Source organism: Apodemus sylvaticus, chromosome 14, assembly GCF_947179515.1.
Source record: "Apodemus sylvaticus chromosome 14, mApoSyl1.1, whole genome shotgun sequence".
In the NCBI taxonomy this organism is placed as follows: domain Eukaryota; kingdom Metazoa; phylum Chordata; class Mammalia; order Rodentia; family Muridae; genus Apodemus; species Apodemus sylvaticus.
This window is the reverse complement of record NC_067485.1, coordinates 7,900,779-7,918,411: the sequence shown is the minus strand read 5'-3', so window position 1 is coordinate 7,918,411 and position 17,633 is coordinate 7,900,779. Positions and strand designations below refer to the sequence as shown.

General features: G+C 43.7%; 1 protein-coding gene across 1 annotated transcript in view; it reads right to left on the bottom strand.

Moving 5' to 3' along the window:
* Positions 1-14,105, bottom strand: part of Agtpbp1 (ATP/GTP binding carboxypeptidase 1) — a 150,544-nt gene extending 136,439 nt beyond the window's left edge. The window contains exon 1 of the mRNA XM_052156209.1: positions 14,087-14,105. The gene's annotated coding sequence lies outside the window, so the exon portion shown is untranslated. The remainder of the gene's footprint in view (positions 1-14,086) is intronic.
* Positions 14,106-17,633: the final 3,528 nt, after the last annotated feature.

Genomic DNA, 17,633 nt, shown 5'->3' with positions numbered 1-17,633 from the left:
TTTGAGCTTACAGCTGGTCACGTGAATTTATGGGTGTTTGGTCTTTAACCCACAGGCGATATGCGTTGGCTAGAAACACAATTTTGTAATAATATTAATGAAAAGGAAATAGGTCACAAAAGAGTTGACTCTGATGGAACGGTTCCTTGGAAAAATGCCACAGGAACACTCTGGACTTGAGTAAATCAGAGGCCCAATGAACAGAGGGAAGACATCAGAAGACAGACTGTAAGTCTGTGACGTTTCTTTTGTGCTTTGGATTTGAGTCATCTGACAGCAGGATCTGGAGACACCTCAGAAAGGGCTCTAGTACTGCATCCCCAGAGAAGCACTAGAATAGAGACATAGAATTTCAGCAGAAGCAGAAGGTTGATACACTTTCAAGGTAGAGGAAGTGGACCAGAACCAATAGAGACCTACAGCCATTCAGCCCTGCTGTACGGAGAATGGGGCCTTTTATGTCAAAGGCTTAGGCTTTGGGGCTCATTTTCTTTCTTTTTTTTTTAAGATTTGTTTATTTTATGTATATGCGTACACTGTAATTGTCTTCAGACACACCAGAAGAGGACATCGGATCCCATTACAGATGGCTGTGAGCCACCATGTAGTTGCTGGGAATTGAACTCAGGACCTCTGGAAGAGCAGTCAGTGCTCTTAACTGCTGAGCCATCTCTCCAGACCCTAGGGGCTCATTTTCTTAGCACAAGATTCTCCTCACACGCTTTCAACTGTCATGTGTAATTCTAGACACAATTTTTGTGTGCCTTATGTCTCATTTGCAAGGTAAGTCTTCACCCAGGGTAGTAAGGTTTAGAAGTATAATAAGCTAAAGATCCCTTTCAGACACTGGCGCTCCTCCACATCTGCAGCACTGGCTGGCTTTAGTTGGCTAGGGCAGGGAGGTTTTAGCCTTTCTCTTTACCAGCTTGTTTTTCATATGCTAATTTATTATAAGGCTTTCTATCTAGTCTCCCTCCTACCCTCTAGCACATGCATGGCTCCTGAAAATGAAAGTGGTCTCTCTTCTCATGAATGTGCCTTAGCTTCCATTGGGTTTGAAGCAAGAACTGGGGTTTCTGAGTCACATTAAGGTGACTCAGCCCGGTCCTGAGGCCTGTTCTCTGTGAGTCAGCAGTGATCTTGAGTAGTCCTGACCAGCCTGTGATAGGATAGATAGGCTGTCATCGTCAATGCAATAAAAAAGACAGACATACGGGTGGATGGACCGGCTGATGGACAGACAGACAGACAGGCTCTGGAACACATTTAGAGTATCCCAAATTCCATGTTCCAATGAGATGGCAATCCCATGAAGCTTTTATGGCAACAGAACAAACAGCACAGATGAGTTCACATGCACTGGTAGAAACAATAGAGCTGGCTGGAGTGAAGTGGGGGATGGTAAGCCTCCCATGCCACCTGTCGACAGCCTTAGCTTTGCAGTTGGGAAACGATGGGGTCTCCTAAGCTAATATGTTTCAGAAAGGAGTACCTAGAAAGAAGAGCGCACCTCTAAACCAGCACTTACGGTGCAGAGGCAGGTGGATCTCTGTGAGTTCCAGGCCAGCTTGGTCTCCATACAGAATTCCAGGGCAGCCAGAGCTACAAAGAGAAACCCTGTCTACAAAGATTGGAGGCGGGAGGAAGGGGGAGACAGACAGCAGACAGACTGGCAGAGACGGATTTACCTGACAGTCACAGGGATGCTAGATCAGATACGAGAGGAACTGATAACAAGGAGGCTAAAGACCATCCAAGATAAACTGTAATATGGCTCTGACAGTGTGGCAACATTTCAACCTCTCCACAGTCACTGAAATTAAAACCCTTTAACCTCCCTTGCAGGTTTAGGGGGAGGGAGGCGTGGCTTCTCTCCGGGAACTTCCAGTCACTTCCCTGAACGGTTGAGGGACAGGAGAGGATCACAGCCGAGGTGAAGAGAAATCTGAGCTCAGCCAAGCATCCCGAAATAGCAAAACAGCCAAATTATAAATGTGCAAAATTGATCCTTCCAGTCAGCCCATCCCAAGCTCCTTTACTGCCAGGGAGAGTCTAATTCAATTAGGAAAGGCTGGGAGGAGAAGAGGCTCTGGCAACCTCAGCCTGGCTGGCGTCCTTAGTGTTCACCTGGCTGTTTTGAGAGTTATCACTCACTTGTGCACAGGAGCCGATCCTGGGCATGCTCAGTAGCCCTCCATGGGACACTGCCCTCCCTCATGTCATTTACCACTTGCCCAGCTGCTCTGCATCCAGCCTTCCCACCCAGCTCCTGCCGTGTCTCTATTCATGCTTTTAAAAATATTTATTTTATGTCTATGATGTACAGAAATGTTATGTATGTGTGTATTGCACCATGTGGGTGTTTGGTACCTGCAGAAGAGAGAATTAGATCGCCTAGAATGGAATTACAGGTGTTTTTAGCCATCATGTAGGTGTTGAAAATGCTCTGAACTACTGAACCATCTCTTTAGCATCTACTGTACTTTTTCCCCCAAGCTAAAGTTCCAGGGGAAAACGTATATCTGTGTTGAGTAAGATTCTATAAGATCAAATGACCAGTTAGAATTATATGGTTGGTCTGCAGAGATGGCTCAGTGGTTAAGAGCATTGACTGCTCTTCCAGAGGTCCTGAGTTCAATTCCCAGCAACCACATGGTGACTCACACTCATCTGTAACAGGATCCGATGCCCTCTTCTGGTGTGTCTAAAGAGGACAATGGTATACTCAAATAAATAAAATAAATAAAACTTTTAAAAAAAGAGGATTATATGGTTGTATTTCATCACAAAAACAAAAACAAGTAAGACATGCATACATCTTGTCTCCTCGGTGTTAGAACGGAAGAAAACTGGCCCTGATGTCTACCTTCAGAGTGCAAGCCTGTGTGAAGAGAGGTTACCGGGGAAGAGTCTTCATCAAGAACATCACTCAGCTATGATCCCGCCATAATACGCTACTGGCCAAAGCAGCATGATATGCACACCAGTGCAATAGTGTCACCTCTGTGATGGGAATAATCGATGCCTTCTGGCCGAATTTTAGGCTCAGTCCTCAGTAGACCGTCTGTCACATCTGGAACTGTAAGCCTGGTCCACAGCCTGTGGCTTCCTCGGACTTTGCAGACCTCGGTGAGGAAGCTGCCGTGGCTATCGTGCTAAGTGTGCGCAGTGTGTGTCTTGCATTAACTTGTAAATGATTACGTCTGTCCCTAGTGTCACCAGCTTTGGTCGAGAAGCTTCTGAGTGAGGATAGCCACAGAGGCTCACAGCGTGTGTCAGCGTGATGAGAATGACTGACTGCCAAGTGCTCATCCACAAACGGGGCGTCTACCCCACCCCCAAGGCTGGCCCCACCCCCAAGGCTGGCCCCACCCCCAAGGCTCCGGAACCACAAGAGAAGGGAGGAAAGAGTATGAGCTGGAGGTCCTGGTGTGCGTGGTGGAACTCTGTCGTCCAGACATGACATGGCCATTGTACCTGCAAACGTACACCAGCTGTCACTCACTCAAGGACGGAACTGCCAGCCAGCATCCTGTCATTGCTAGGGCAGGGACAGTGGCCACTGGTAGCCCATGCACCTGTAAAGGATTCCTCACTCACGCTCCTGTAGGCAACCTAATGAAATTAACTGGAAGATACACGTATGCACACTCACACACACACACAGACACACGCACACATACACACATGCACACACACATACACACACATACACACATACACACACACACACACGCACACATATATACACACACACACACACACGCACGCACACGCACACACACGCACACACACGCACACGCACATACATACACACACACACACACACACACGCACGCGCGCACACACACACACACGCACACGCATGCACACACGCACACACACACCCTGAGTAGAGGTAGAAAGGGGAGGTCCTACGCTGTATCTCACACTAGATGAGTGGATGTTCTTTTCTTTCTTTTTCCTTCTTTTGACATTTCAGACAGGGTTTCTCTGTGTAGCTCTGGCCAACATGGAACTCGCTCTGCTGGCCTCAAACTCAGATCCATCTGCCTCTGCCTCGGGAGCGCTAGGATTGAAGGTGTGTACCACCATGTCTGGCTGCTCTTCTCTTTCTTATAAAAATCATTCTTCGTGAGGCTGGGAAGAAGAGCTCAGTGGTAGGCAATGTAACCAGCATAGATGCACCCTGGACCAAATGCCAGCATTAGGGTATCAGCAGCAAGAACCAAGACCATACAAACCTGGAATATTCTGTGCCAGTATCTGGAAGCCATCTTTATAAAATAAAAACTCACCAGGCAGTGATGGCGCACGCCTGTAACCCCAGCACTCTGGGAGGCAGAGGCAGGTGGATTTCTGAATTCTAGACCAGCCCAGTCTACAGAGTGAGTTCCAGGACAACCAGCGCTATACAGAGAAACCCTGTCTGGAAAAAAACCAAATCCAAAAAACCAAAATAAATTAATTAATTAATTAATTAATTAAAAACTCAGAGTATAAGAAGTTAAAAAGATACATTTGCAATCTTCCTAAAAACAAACATTTTGTCTAGATATAGTTGCACTCACCTGCAGTGCAATTACTTGGGGGTGGGGGGAAAGCAGAAGGGTCACGTGAACCCGGACTCTTGGCCAGCTAGGCCGTACAGTAAGTCTCTCTTAGAACAAAACATCTGTACAAGGTAGAAATCTAAAGTGATGCCTTAATGTATTCTTAAGTCTTACATCCAACAAATGACTGTGTTTGTTGACACTGTCTATACAAGTGAAAATTCAGAAACATCCATTTTAGAACTGTTTCCAGATAATGTCGAGTAGGCTATAGCTGTAGTAACGAGGACGTCTATGGTGTGCAGTGTGCTGACAGCAGGACATGTCACACTCTGCAGCTGCCCAGGTCAATGTGGTACAGGCACTGTTCACCTGGAGGCTCTAGAACCAGGCTCTCCCACTCTACCTCCAGGTAAAGTCTCACTGCAGCAAGCAGTTGGCAGAGGTGGAAAGGGGCCACAAGGACACACTTCTGTCTTAGTCACTGGTCTGTGAAGAGATATCATGACCAAGACAATTTATAAAAAGAAAGCATTTAATAGGGAAGCTTACAGTTTTAGAGGGTGAGTCCATGTCTGTGGTAGTTTGAAAATGGTTCCTACAGGCTTACAGAAAATGACACTATTTGAAGGTGTGGCCTTGTTGAAGGAGGTGTGGCCTTGTTGAAGGAGGTGTGTCACTGGCTTTGAGGTCTCAAATGCTCAAGCCAGGCCCAGTGTGGCACTTTCTTCCTGATGGCTGCTGATCTGGAGGTAGAACTCTCAGTTACCGCTCAAGCTTCAAGTCAGCCTGTGTGCCACCAGGATAACAATTACACTTCTGGACTGTAAGCCAGCCCCCAATGAAATGTCTCTGTTTATAAAAATTGGCATGGTCATGGTGTCTCTTCACATCAGTAGAACAATGACTAAGACACACCACAACTTCCACTACCATGTCATCAGCTAAAACGGGTTACATCACATTATATCTTGAAAAATGGTGGGAAATGTTTGGCTGTAATTGTTAATTTGTAGAAGGAAACACCATGTTTGAAAATGACATCTAATTGAGGGGCAGACAAAGCGATGAATCAGGGAAAGATTCGACAGAATAGGATACGCCCAACTCTCAGGAGGAGAGGAAAGGAGGCTGCTTAAGAGAGAGCGGCACAGAGAGAAAAAGTTTGGCAAGGAGGATTTTACACAGGCAGGTTGAAGCGAGAACAAGCTAGACACAGGTGAAGACAGAATGAGAAGGAGCCAGAGATCAGAACAGATGGCCAGAATCCATTTGAGGCCAAGAGAGAATCCAGAGTGAGTCAGTCTGCTTGGATAGGAGTTTGAGCCAGAACAGCTGAGCTGAACCAGCCAGCGAGAAAGAGAAAGGGAAAGAAAGGGTGAGCTTAGTCAGCCATAAATCTCACAGGCTGAAAACATCTAGGCCTGGATTAGATTGTACGGAGGCCAGGAGCTTTCAGGATTAGGCCTAAGTTAGCAGACTGAGGGGGTAATCCTCCAAGATTACATCTGGAGAATAAAGGTTACCTTTACAACCTTCCTTCCCCTTCAGTTCCTCTGCCTATCAAAACTTGCATTTACAATTAATTTGCCAAATCAGACACAAGTCAGATTGCAGTCTGATGCGACTGGCATGAACTGGTCAAAATCTGTCTCTGGTTGTTCTAGACTCTGCTCTATGCACAGCGAAACTTCCCTGAGGTCACCTATGCTGGCTAGTTTTATGTCAACCTGACGCAAGCTAGAGTCACCTGAGTGTCGGGAACCTCAGCTGAGAAAATGGGAGTAAGATAGGGCTGTGGGTAAGGCTGTGTGGCTTTGTCTTGATTAGTGGTTGATATAGGAAACCCAGCCCAATGTGGATGGGGCCATCTCTAGATTGGTGGTCCTGGTTGCTGAAAGGGAACAGGCTGAGCAACATAGTAAGCAGCACTCCTCCGTGGACTCTGCCTCAGCAACAGTCTTGCCCTGACTGCCTTCCATGACAAACTGTGGGAAAGAAGTGTAAAGCTAAATAAAGCCTTTCCTTCCCAACTTGCTTCTGTCATGGTGTTTCATTGCTGCCGTACAAATCCTGACACAGGTCTGTGGGAGATTTTGCTCATATTCAGACTTAGGAGTTAACTGACTAAGGTCAGACTCCTTGAAGGTGGGTCCTGATAGGATGTGTCTTCCCTGTGAATAAATGTTCTCCTCCTTAAGTCCAGTCTGCCCCTCCAAGATTTCCACCGTGGTAAAGGAACGTGAGGGAGGCAGGAAGGCCCGCACCCCAGGTAACGAGGGAGTGGAGCTGGAGTCTCAAATTCAGTCGCTATCTCTTTTTGGCATCTAGGCGCTATCACAGATTTATACTACTCTAAAATAAGAAGTCTAAAAAGCTTTCTGAAAAGAGAAATAGAGCCAGAACTTCTTTCTATCAACACAGCTGTTGAGGAAAAGCTCTCCAACACGAAGAAAGTAACGCAGTGGGTTCCGTGGAAGTTGTAACTCGAGTAGGCACTTTAAAACACACTAAGAACTCACATTTAGAAAAGATGATTTTGCAGCCGGGCGTGGTGGCGCACACCTGTAATCCCAGCACTTGGGAGGCAGAGGCAGGTGGATTTCTGAGTTCGAGGCCAGCCTGGTCTACAGAGTGAGTTCCAGGACAGCCAGGGCTACACAGAGAAACCCTGTCTCAAAAAAACCAAAAACAAAAAACAAAAAAAAGATGATTTTGTATTACAAACAGGATCAATTACTCGATTGTATCCTGAGACCTCTGCTTAAAAGCAAAGATTATCTTTCCTTAAAAAAAAAAAAGTTACTTTGGCTAATCAGAATATTTGAGTCTTCCTACTAAATTATTCCTGGGTCCTTGCAGATATGTAAATGAGCACTCTTGCTAAGGGGCGAACAGTTAAGAGAGTATTGCAAGACGTGTTTAAGGATATCTTTGTCCTATGGCCTTTTTCTAAGATTTAGAACATAAAATTATTTAGAAGAATTCTATGCTAAAAGTATGATCAACTTACTCCTTCTAATATCAATAAAACTTTTTAAAATTAAACTTACGAGTTGGGATTTAGAGATGGCTAAATGATTTTCACCTTAAAAGAAAAATGAAGTGTAAATATCATATCATTGCTATAGAAAACCCTCCCTCTGTCCTTTCCTCGCTCCCTTCCTCTCTATCTTTCTGTCTCTCTCTCTCTCCCCCCCCCTCCATCTCCTATTCTCTTGTTCTTTACTCTCCCTCCCTCTGTCCCCTCCCTCATGTTCCTGGCCTCTTCCTCTCTTCTTCCCAGATCCCCTTCCCTTCACCCAATAAAGCTCCTTTAATACTAGGCCTGTTGTGGGACCAGAGAGATGGCTCAGCAGTTAAGAGCACTGACTGCCCTTCCAAAGGTCCTGAGTTCACTCTCAGCAACAGTGTCTCACAAGACAGCTACAGTGTACTTAGATATAATAATAAATGAATCTTAAAAAATAATACTAGGCCTGTTGTAAGCCTAATTGTTCTCAGCACGGGCCCACCTAAATGTTCCCTCCCACTGCATTATACTGCCATTTTGTAAAAATAGCCTTTGTACATTGCTTTTTTTTTTTTAGTATTGCAGAATGATTATTCTATCAATAGTTTCATTTGTTTATCTTTTTGAGACAAATTCTCCTGTAGCCCATGCTGGCCTTGAACTTACTCAGTAGGCAGGAAGACCCTGAACTCCTGCCTCCACATGCCAAGCACTGTGATTACATACATGCCACCAAGCTAGGCTTCTTACGGTTATCTACTAGTCCATACTTCCAGAGAAAAGTTCCAGGTGGAAGACAAACATTACAGTAATGAAGTTTTGGCCCCTGTTGGCATTCATTTTTTAACATTAACCAGAAGCTTATGTCACAGTGCTATTTTGCAGTGTCACAGTTCATGGTTTCAATTTGTACATACATAACTCACTAACATGCAGGATAGATTGTGGTATTGTAAACTATTCCTAAAGAAACATAAAGGGCAGGAGGCTGGTGAGGTAGGATAGGAATGCAAGTGCTTTCTGATGACCTAAAAAGGGAAGGAGGGGATACATAGATGGATGATGGATGGACGGAAAGATGGATGGATAGATTGATTGATTCATAGAAAGGAAAGAGACCTGGCAACCTACATGGACTTCTGAATATAGTATCATTAAGTATATATACATATACTCTGATACAGAGATTAATGCAACATGGTTTTAATATGTTGTTTTTTGTAACCCAGCATATAAAATTGCCTGTTTAATATATATGTATATATATTAATATATAATTATGTATTATATTCTATATTATAAAATATATTGCAACATATAACTATATAATAACTATATAATATATTACATATTACATATTATATTATTATATGTAGTGATATATTATATTATTGTCTTAGTTAGGGTTTTACTACTGTGAAGAGACACTATGACTAAGGCAACTCTTATAAAGGCAGACATTTAGTTGGGGACAGCTTACAGGTTCAGAGGTTCAGTCCATTATCATCATGGTGGGAAGCAGGGCCTCATGCAAGCAGACCTGGTGCTAGAGAAGCTCAGAGTTCGAAGTCTTGATCCAGAGGTAGCCAGAAGGGAACTCTCTTCCACCCTAGGCAGATCTTGAGCATTAAGAATTCTAAGCCCACTTCCTCCAACAAGTCCATACCTTCTCCTAATGGCACCTTCCCATGAGCCAAGCACAATCAAACCACCACAATTCTATATAATATTATAGAATCTTACTGTTGCTATTTCAATGAATTACAAGGTGTATTTTTTATTTTTGGAGAAAAGGAAAGGAACATTGCAATCACTGCATAAAGAAAAAAATTACTCCAAATTAAATCTTCCTTTTTTTTTCAAAGAGTTTGTCACATTGTTTCATTTTTCAACACTAACAAATAAATTACTGGCAAGTCAGTCAACCCTATCAACTTGGGACGTGAAATTCTAATTATGTGGAGAGAAGAATAAAATATTTCAATATTGAATTTTCAAATTTAGAGCAGTTATATGATTTGACTAAATTGTTGAAAGTAATTAGAAACTGCCAGGCTAAGTGGCAAAGGCTTGTAATTCCCAGCCTGTGAGAAGCTGAGGCAGGAGAATTGGTACAGGTTTGCCTATAGTCTTGGTTGCTTAGTGATGGAAACTGTCTCAACAACAGGACAGGAACATACATTTCAATAAGGGGTAGGACAGAGAAGAACAAAGTAACGAACAGACAGGTTTTTGATTTTAAGGAAAAAAATCACAGGGCAACTTAAAACTCTGAAGCTAATTCCACCTGCCCATCACTCATGTCCAAGATAAAATTTCCAAGTGTTTTTTTTTTTTCAAGAGTTATTTATTTTATGTTTGAGTGATCTATCTGCAAGTACACCTGCAGGCCAGAAGAGGGCATCGGATCCCAGTATAAGATGGTTGTGAGCCACCATGTGGTTGCTGGGAATTGGGAAGAGCAGCCAGTGCTCTTAACCACTGAGCCATCTCTCCAGCCCAAAATTTTCAAGTTTTAAAGTAACCCCCTATATTAGTTACTTTTCATTGCTCTGATAGAAACACCAATAATGATTTATACGAGTCTTTTTCACTTTTTTTTTTTTGGTTTTTCAAGACAAGAGTTTTTCTGTGTAGCCCTGGCTATCCTGAAACTCACTCTGTAGACCAGGCTGGCCTCAAACTCAGAAATCCACCTGCCTCTGCCTCCCAAGTGCTGGGATTAAAGGTGTGCGCCACCACTGCCCAGCCAATGATTTATACTAGAAGACATTTCTTTTGGCTCTGGTTCCAGAGAGCAAACAGAGTCCATAAAGGAAGGGAAGACACAGCAGTAGGCAGGGGGCATGGCCTCCGGAATAGGAACCCAAGAAATCACACCCTCAGCCACAAATACAAAGCCAAGAGAGCAAACTGCAAGTGAGGACAGGCTATAAATTCTCCGAGTCCACCCCCAGTGATGTACTTCCTCCATTAAGGCTCCACCCCCTAAAGATTCTACAGCTGCAGCAAACAGCACTACCAAACAAGGGGTTGGTGTTAAGTCCATGAGTCAGCAAGGCATGCTTCCCATTCCAACACCACACGTCCAGTGCATCCCTGGTTATCAAGCTGACCCTTAATCACACATACAAGCACAATCAAAGCTTAACAGCATGTTGGTTACAATACCAGGAAGATAAACGGCCTGGGGCCCTAGCTGAGTCATAAAGTGCTCATCATACAGAACCCATGTAAACTGAGTATAATTCTAGGGTGGCAGACACAGACAGACCCCAAAGCTCACTGCCTACACGTTTGAGCCTACTCAGGTTCCAGGCCAAGTAAAAAGCTACCTCAAAACAAAATGGATTGCTCTAGAGCAATGTTTCTCAACCTGTGAGTTGGGGCCCCTTTGGGCTTGCATATCAGATAACCTATATATCAGATATTTACATTAAGATTCTTTTTAGAAAGTTATAGATAGATGGATAGATAGACAGATAACATACACACACACACACACACACACTGTAGCTATCTTCAGACACACCAGAAGAGGGCACCAGATCCCATTACAGATGGTTGTAAGTCATCATGTGGTTACTGTAAATTGAATTCAAGACTTCTAGAAGAACAGCCAGTGCTCTTAACCACTGAGTCATCTCTCCAGCCCCCTATATTAAGGTCCTTAATAGTAGCAAAATTATAGTTAAAAGTATCAACCCAATAATTTTATGGTGGTGGTGGGGTCACATCAACATGAAGAGCTATATTAAAGAGTCACGGTTTTGGGAAGGTTGAGAACTGCTGTTCTAGAAGGAACAATACACAAGGCTGATTTCTGCCCTTACATAACTGAACACATGCATGCACACTACAAATTCCACACTAGAAAAAAATCCAACCTTTGTACATTGAATTTTTAAATCGGTGACCAGCATGGCCTCAGATTTGATGCAAATCATTGTCACACTTAACACCCCAACAGATACCTTTGTCCACTCATCTGTGCAGTATCAGACCATGTGCTCAGAGATGTTATCCTCAAAGCCAAACTTTAAATAGATGGTTGTGATGTTATTCTTTGTTGTGCAGCTAGACTACATCTGTAATGAACTAAAACCCAAAAGCGTGGGCACACCTATGAGGGATTTCTTTCTTAATTAAATCATCTGAGGTGGGGAGACCCACTTCTGATCTGGGCCATACCTTCTGCTGTCAGCCTAAAGGACATGGAAGGAGCCCGCTTGCTCTCACTGTCACTCGCCAGTCCATTCCTTCCCTGGCATTAGAGCCTATTTCTTCAGGATTCCAGCATACACTGAAGACCAGCTGAGACATCCAGCCTTGCTATCTTAGTTAGGGTTTTACTGCTGTGAACAGACACCATGACCAAGGCAAGCCTTATAAGGACAACATTTAATTAGGGCTGGCTTACAGGCCCAAAGGTTCAGTCCATTATATCAAGACAGGAACAAGGCAGCATCCAGGCATGCATGGTGCAGGAAATGCTGAGAATTCAACATCTTCATCTGAAGGCTGCTAGTGGAAGACTGACTTCCAGGCAGCTAGGATGAGGGTCTTATAGCCCAGACCCACAGTGACACACCTATTCCAACAAGGCCACACCTTCTAATGGTGCCACTCCCTGGGCCAAGCATATACAAACCATGATACTTGTGAACTAAATAACTACTGGACTCTTGGATCTTCTATTGGTAAACAGTCATTGTTGGACTAGCTGGACCACAGCCTATAAGTCATGCTAATATATCATTTTTTGGTAGATAGATAGGCAGACAGATAGACAGACAGACAAGACAGATTCATTCTATCAATTCTCTTCCAACTTTGATTAAATACAATTTTGTCAACTAATTTCTATCTTCCAAAGATTTTATTATTTTTACTTATACGTATGTGTGTGGGTGTGCACATGTGTGTGCAGGTGCCCATGGGAACCACAGAGAATCTAAGAAGGCATCAGAGGTCCTACAATAGGAGTTACAAGCAGTTATTAACTGCTCGACATGGGAGCCGAACTCAGAACTCTGCAAGAACAGTATGCCTTTGCTATCTGAGTCATCTCTCCGGCCCCTAATTTTTAATTTTTAGAAAACATTCTTCCTCAAAAAATCTTATTTCCTCATTTCCTGTGTTGAAGAATGTGTAATCTACTGCACCCTCGAGCTAAATCAGAATTCTCAAAACTGATCCCAGGCAGAAAAATCTCTGCAAATTAACATAAAAAGCAAAAATAGGAAAATGTTATATATGTGTGTGTATATATACATATATATGTGTACACAGACATATATGTACATATATGGATATATATGTGCATACATACATACATACATATATGTGTATTTGTGCTGGCTAGAACCACACAATATAAAGTCACTTTAGAAATGAATTCTGGGCTGGCAGCATATACAATCCCACTCTCCATATGGATTGGGTGGATCCATTTTGTATGCTCGCAGAAAAGTTCAGAACAGTCATGGCTCAGTCTTAAAGGAAAGAGAGGGTTAGAAACAGCTTTTGCTGTTGCTCTGTTCTGCCTGGATGGTGGGGGTAACTCATGTGTAGTGGCATCAGGTCACTAAGGCTAAGCTGAGCCCTAGGGCTCAAACAGCAGTTCAGTCTCCCCACCCCACTCCCTACCTACCTCTATTCCCCCTCCGGCCCACCTCCCACCTACCTCTGTCCCCTCCCCTGATGTGCTCCCTGGGGACGGGAGCCTCTAGCCCTTGCTTCTGTTTCTTTATGTGGTTTTTGGAACTTCCTGGGAGCTCCATTCTCTTAACCCTCAATGGGAGCAAAATAATGTCCATGCACTGGAGTGTTACTATAATCAAATGTACACTACTACCGTTTTAATTGTTAAAAGATGGCTATAGGCATCCATTCCATTTCTGCGATGCAGATCTAAATTCTCAGCACTTAGGAAGCCTGTCTCAAAAAAAATTAATAAATTAATAATAAAAACATCCCATTGGTATGTGCTGGATTTGGAGAAATTCAACTGTGATTCTAAATATGAAAAATATATGCATGTACTCAATAAAGGCTTTTAGAGATTTAGCACAGGAGGCTCCCATATGCTGAAACATCACCATGAAGTTCATCAGAGGCTCCCAGGGTCTATGAGACTGAGATGAAGGAGTTCTGTGGGTATCGGAACTCTTCTTCAGAGGGACCTGAAACCGATGCAGTGGACATCCCCAGGGATTTGAAAGTACCGGGATGCTTTATGTTACACAGGGCAACCACCCTGGTTCAGGAAAATTCATTATCTCACCACATGGATAGACTGCAGGGTTAGTGGACATGACCGAGGGCCCATTATCCCACCCTGGGAGATAAAGAGAATTAATGGTGTCGACTTCAACTGCTTTTCTCCTGAGTGTCCCGTGAGTAAATGTCCTTTACAAATTTTTGAATCACAACTTTCAGTTCTAACTAGTTTCTTTCCTGACATTTTAAACAAACAGGACTCTTAAGAGCAACAAGGTTGGAGCGATCGGGGACTCACCTATTGGCATGTGGCTACATCCCTCGCTGCTGGTCTGAACTCGGGCCTTGTGTTCCCTGAGGCCATCTGCACACTGTCCTGAAATCCCCAATCTGACACTTGGTGCAGGCGGTATTGGAGCGCCCTTGCTCCACAGACGGGATGATTGAGGAAGAATCTTTCCTTTTGGGAGCTTGTGGGAGAAATAAAGATGCCCTGGAACCTTTCTAAGTAAGAGGAGATGTAGTGAGAACTTTTGTTTCTTTGAAAGTCCAGTTATGTGAATATTTTTGTTTTAACCCCAGGTGTGGGATGTGGGGCTGCTTCAGATTGTCCACAGCTGCTATAGTTTGTCTTGTGTCCTACGGGGTGTGTGATTTTTGCCAGCTGCAGATAGATTATGTTTGGAGTGTTGAGGACTCTTGAAAGGTTGTAAATGCTAGAGCCCCCAGAGGGCCTATGAAGCCTGTTGTGCCCCCTGCCGCTGCGCCCCCTGCCGCTGCGCCCCCTGCCGCTGCGCCCCCTGCGGCTGGCTGCCACTCCTCACTGCTTTTGCCATTGCTGTTTGCTGGTTTGTTTGAATTGCTGATTGGAAATATTCTGACAAGGAAGACTGTACTTGCCCCAAGGAACTCAACATCCCTAATCAACAGGAAGTAGTCTGAAGATGTGTACCCCCTCTGCTTTCCCCTCTAAGCTTCTTTCTCTCCTATCTAATGTTGTGAGGTTGAAAGGGATGGGGTGGAATAAGGGTTGGAAGTGGTAGATACAGGAACCCAATAAAGCAGCTGGAAAGTACACCTACAGATGTCACCTAACTTGAGCAAATGGTGACGCATAAACCTCAAGAGTCTGGTTTTGTTTCCTGCTATTCAACAACGAATTTAATGACAAAAGGCGTAAGCAGATGAGTCAACGAAGGCTTAGCATTTTAAAAATTAATGTTTCTCATGTCTTTGTACATAAGTGTGCACTGTGACAGTGATAGGATGTTCTTCTTTCTTTTCTTTTTTTTTTTTTGGTTTTGGTTTTGGTTTTTTGTTTTGTTTTTGTCTTTGAAACAGGGTTTCACTGTGAAGCCCTGGCTGTCCTGAAACTTGGTCTGTAGACCAGACTGACCTCAAACAGTGCCCCATCTTGTTTATTTTCTTAACTCCTTTCTTTCAAACAGACAAAAGAAGTTTGAGGTTTTTGTTTTGTTTTGTCCTTTTTGGTTGGTTGGTTGGTTGGCTGGCTGGCTTTTTGAGGGATGGTGCTTAGGCATGCAGAGAGAACTATTTTTAACAATACAGCCTATCTTAGATGCTAATATTTGCACTGTGCACTGAAGGGAGAAACTACTATTTACTCTCAGTGAAATATTTATTTTAAAGTAAATGATTCCAAAGTTCTTAGGCTTACAGGTTTGCCTTGCTAATATAAATTACTCCTTCAAGGACAAAAGAGCTTTAAAAACTTAGTTTTCAATTTGTGCATGTTCTATTGACTTTAAAGATAAAATTTGCCTTCTGTTGAAGCAACTCCAATTTCTAGGCACATATTTTCTGTCTAGCTCCCCTACCTTTTGATAGCTACATTTCTGAGACACAGACAGGGATGCCATGGATTTGCATGAGAATGTTGGGCCCTCCCTCAAATTAAACTAATATAAAAGACTAAATAGTTTTGCTGGAAGAGAGACTACAGCTTCCACATTTCCACTAGATTATTTAAGTAGTTGTAAGCTGATTTTGTTGTTTTTTGTTTCTTGAGACAAACTTATTTTTTAAAGATTTATTTATTTATTATATGTGAGTACACTGTTGCTGTCTTCAGACACAACAGAAGAGGGTGTCAGATCCCATTATAGACTTTTGTGAGCCACCATGTAGTTGCTGGGAATTGAACTCAGGACCTCTGGAAGAGCATCCAGTGCTCTTAACCACTGAGCCATCTCTCCAGCCTGAGAAAAGGTCTCTTTAGTCCTAGCTGTTGGGGTTTTGTCTAAGCCCCACCCCACACCTACCTGGCAATAGCCAGGTATGCCCTGCCCCAGAGATCTGGCCCACTATAAGAGGGGCTACTTGCTCCTCCTCTCTCTTTTTTTACTCTCCGCTCTCCCACACTCTCTCACCTCTCTGCCCCTTGGGCTCTTCCCCCCTCCACGTGGTCATGGCCAGCCTCCACTCCACTCTCTCTATTCTCTCTCTCTATTCTCTCTCTATTCTCTCTCTCTCTCTCTCTCTCTCTCTCCCCCCCCCTCTCTCTACCTCTCTCTACCACTAACTCCCATCCCCTACTCTGAATAAACTCTATTCTATACTATGCCTGTGTGTGTGGTCCCTCAGGGGCAGAGGTGCCCAGGCAAGGGCCCGCCTGGACCCCTTCCCCCACGCCGCCTAGCCACACTCACCTAACCCCCTAAACTCTCCCCTTTTAAATCCTTTCACTAGCTATCCTGGAACTCATGATGTTGACCAGGCTGGCATAGAACTCAAAGAGATCTGCCTGCCTCTGCTGATTTTGTATGTAAGTTCTCGTTAGCTAAGTACTATGATAAATTAATAATAAAACCGTGTTATGTTTTTTTTCTACCTTTTTTTTTTGAGGCAGGCTCTCACTGTAGAGCACCAGTGGGCCTAGAACTCACTATGTAGACGAGGCTGGCCTCCACCTTCCACAGCCCCTTCTACCTCCTCTGCCTCCTGTGTGCTGGCATTAAAGATGTGCACAACACTTTGGCAAGAGCTGATACTTTTTACATTTACAGTCTGTGTATTAGGAGGAAGTACGTGCTTGTGTGTGCAGATTCCATGGAGGCCAGAAGAGAACATCAGAGAGCCCGGAGCTGGAAGTTCGGGTGAGTCCCAAGGCACAGGTGCTGGGAACCAGATCTTTGCGAGAGCAGTATGTACTCTCAGTTGCCAAGCTATCACCAAGCTATCTCTCCAAACTAAGGTTTTGCAAATCAATATTTTATTGTAACAGTTACATCATAGAAAGGTACATGTTCCAGATGATACCATCATGCAGGCAAAGACTTTGTTGTTGTGCTAGCAACTCCTATAGAGTTCTAAAGGCAAGCTTCAGTCAGCCTGTTCAGGGAGAAGAGTCTGTTTCCTTATAGAGTAAGGAGAAAGAGGTACACCGTTGGGGTTTGAATTACGGTTATGTGAGGATATAATGAACTATGACAAGGGCATGGGAACATACAATGTTGATTATTTCTCAAGAAGGAAATTTGGAATGCTAACAAATGTGGGAAGAAACACAGGAATGCTGGTAACCTTCTTCAACTTCTAGACAATAGTTAGGGTAAATGTTGTCACATCTCAGACATCTTTCTGAAGAAAAATAACATTGTTGGGCTTTATACACCTTTGATCATGCTGTCTATGACATAGGATTCCCACTGACATGGAAAACCATAACTCTGTTATTAAAGGATGTATAGTGATTGAAAGCTGTCTTGGCGTGCCCATTGTACTCATGTCTCCTGGTTTTCCTCTTCAGCTTCTCTGGTTTAATCAGGAGAAGCAACATGGCCAACCTCTTACAGGACTAGGCAGCCGGCCCAAGTTCAGCTATG